Source organism: Tenrec ecaudatus, chromosome 14 (genome assembly GCF_050624435.1).
Source record: "Tenrec ecaudatus isolate mTenEca1 chromosome 14, mTenEca1.hap1, whole genome shotgun sequence".
NCBI lineage: Eukaryota > Metazoa > Chordata > Mammalia > Afrosoricida > Tenrecidae > Tenrec > Tenrec ecaudatus.
Window position 1 is genome coordinate 37,073,227 of NC_134543.1, and position 3,529 is coordinate 37,076,755.

At 40.9% G+C, this 3,529-nt stretch overlaps 1 pseudogene; it reads left to right on the top strand.

The window, feature by feature from the left end:
* Positions 1-1,592: 1,592 nt before the first annotated feature.
* On the top strand, positions 1,593-3,529 carry LOC142426313 (proteasome subunit alpha type-6-like; annotated as a pseudogene).

Sequence of the window (3,529 nt, forward strand, 5' to 3'; positions counted from 1 at the left end):
ATCATTTTTGAGTTTTGTAATTGTCGTCTTTGCAGCACACAAGCTGGTGTGCTTCTTCCATGTGGATTTAGTTGACTCATCACTTAGATGGCTGCTGGTTTGAATACAAGTCTGTAAGACCCCAGACGCTATTCCAATTGAGAGACGGGCACCGTCTGCTTTTTCCATTAAACTTATCCTCAGGAATCATTTCATGACAGTGAGTATCGAGTAGTTTGGGCCTGAAGGAGTTAACAGAGGCTGAAGGCAGTGGACTGTTCGCATGGACACCAGATATCCCTCACAAACAAGGGAGTTTCTGGATACCTGGGCTGCAAACGGTTTGGGTGTCGTTTGGGGAGCAGGACCTGACCGAGGGCAATGCGCTCCTTCTCAAGGACTAACGCGTTGAGTTTCCTGATTAGGCAGTTTATTATGAGAACTTAGTGCTTCGTCTGCTCCCGTGTTCCTTGTTTGCTCTGAGGAAGTACATACGTGCATGCTAGCTGGCAGAGAAAATAAAAGACTGTGCAGGGCGGCCATCGGCAAGACACACAGCCCGAGGTGCCCACCCTCGCTGGTGTTAAACCACATTTCCCGTGCCCGTCTTTATTTCTGCTTTGATCCAACACTGCATGTTACAGGCAGGGCCAGGTTATTAGAACTAATTGTTCTTGGATTGGGGCTAGAGTTAAGTGGGGACCCAGAATCCATCTGCTTGTCCCTGGAATATGCATGACTCAGGTTGACTTTGGCAGTCATATTATGTCAAAACCAAAACAGATATGCCTGTACCCAGCTACCAAATACGAGTGCTATGGTAGAGATGATTGGTGTAGGAATATGATAAAAAGGGATGGAAGGTGGAGGGATGTCTAACCTCTGCCTTGTGGCAATCAGCTTTGGGGGCCAGAGAAGGTGAGATGTGGCCCCCCTGCCATTTTGAAAAACCCTTTATATTCATGTTTTCAAGATAAAAATGCTAATTTTAACTATACTTATGGCAGGATACCTGACATTATACTAATTTTCTTCCAGAAAATTGGGAAGTACGGGTGTGCTCATCTTTGAACCTTATATTTCAAGAGATGGTTCTCACTGAAGGAAATTTTACATATTTTTCAATTAATATTCACAAGTTGTCTTAGGTAAATTATGAAAAAACGGGAGGGGGAGGTTCTTCCCTTATTTTCACCATGGACAATTAAGACCTCTTATTTTTTATTTGGATTTATATTTATTATTATAAGGGCATAGAGCAACCTGGTCTTTACAATGGAAGAAGGACCTTCCACATACAAGCCGTTGGGTTCTCTGACTTCATATGCTAAAGAGAAAAGAGTAACTCTACTCTGATTAAATACTAAAATTCTGTGAGGAAGAAACACGACTTTGAAAATATTCAGCACCACTCTCAGAATGGCACAAGACGGGGTTGTGATTCTGTGAATGAAAGCTATTAATCAGGCAGCCTTACATCAGTAGCTGCCAGCAGGAAAGACTGCAGTAACTGTCACACAGAAGAAAGTACTGGTACCTGACAAATTATTGGGTTCCAGCACAGTGACTCACTTATTCACATTAACTGAAAATGCTGGCTGTGTGATGACAGGATGACAGCTGACAGCAGATCCCAGGTATAGAGGGCTCACTGTGAGGCAGCTAATTGAAAATAGAGGTATGGCTATGAAATTCCCGTGGTCACGCTCTGTACTAGAATTGTGAGCTATTTCTCAGGTCTACACACAGAAAGCTGAAACGAGGCATCTTGGTTGTCATTTGATCTTAATGGTATAGATGAAGAACAAGGCCCTCAGGTGTACAAGTGTGGTCCTGCAGGTTACCACTGTGGGTTTAATAGCAGGAGTTAAACTGAGTCAACTAGTTTCCTTGGGGGGAAAAAGTAAATAAATTTGATTGGACATTTAAACAGACAGTCGAAACTGCAGTTTGTATGCCTGTCTACCGTGCTAGCTATTGACTTCAAACCTGCAGACATTGAAGTTGGAGTAGTTACTGTTGGAAAATCTTTTTATTATTAATTAATCACCTAATTGGGAGCTCTTATAGATATCTTAACATTTTATAGTTCAATCACATCAAGCAGTAATGTACAATTGCTACAACAATCAATTTCAAACCATATTCTTTCTTCTAGAACTCCTTGATATCAACTCCCCTTTAACCCATCCCCCACCTACCCTAATGCCCAGAAACCCTTACTATTATTATTATTAAATATTCCCTATAATAATTTTTGCCATATCTTACACAATCCACTATATCCATTCACATACAACTCTGCTGTTCAATCCCATCGAATGGGGTCTTACAGTCATCAATGCTATCTGTACCCTATTCCCCACTCCCCCTCCCCACTCCTGTCTCTTCCTGTACCGTCAGGGAACCATTACTCCTGTTACTGTTTCTGAAGGGTTATCTATCTGAGCTTCATGTATCCAATGATCTTAAATATACAAATGTGCATACACAAATCTAACATGATTAATGAGGAAAAACAGATAAAAACCATAATAGTAAGGCGAGAAAATATTAAAGAACTAGAGGATAGTTATATGGTTCATCAGTGCTATACCACCTGCTGGCTTTATCATCCCTTCCCTGTGGCCCTTCTGAGATGGACTGTCCTATTATCTTACACGTGGGTTGTGGGTCTCCACTATATCCACACCCCTTCACATCAATTTGGTCACTTGTTTTTGAACTTCTGATACCTCTTCTGTCAACACCTCATGATCACACAGGCTGGTATGTGTCTTCCATGTGGACTTTGTTGTTTCCCTGCTAGATGGTCTCTTGTTTAACTATAAGCCTTTAAGACTCAAGGCATTATATCTTTTAATAACTGGAGACCATTAGCTTTCTTCACCACACTTGGTTATGCACCAATTTTGTCTTCAGTGATCATGTCAGGGAAGTGAATATCATACAATGCCACATTAGAACAAACCATTCTTGTACTGAGGTAAGATTTTAGTAGAGGACAAAAGTCCATCTGCTTCCTTGTTGCATTTGCTCATACATACATGTATAACAAATGCATATATATTTATATATTTGCATATTTACATAATTTTTTCTTTCTTTCCTTTTTTTCCTCCTGCCCCACTATTGTGTCTACTCATCATTTACCTCTTATTAATTCCTCTCTGATACAATTCAATTGATCAAATATGTCATAAAAGCTACACCTTCCTCATCATCGTCTTAAGAACACTTACTGTTCCCCTGTACTCATCATTGGTAGCTCCCGCTCCCTCGTCCCCGCCACACACACACACACACACACACACACTCCCATTGCTTCCAGTAACCATCAGACCAGTTATTAACTCCGTACAATTTGCCTATCCTGCCTAGCTTGTATAGATAGGCACCAAAAAGAATCAATCAACATACTGATAGTAACAAGACCAACAGGGATCCTGACAGAGCAGATGAATATGACTCTGTGAAAAATCTTAAATTAAAGATTCTTTCAGAAGCAGAAATTGACATCTACCTTGTTGCTCTAGCACAGAGAGACTAG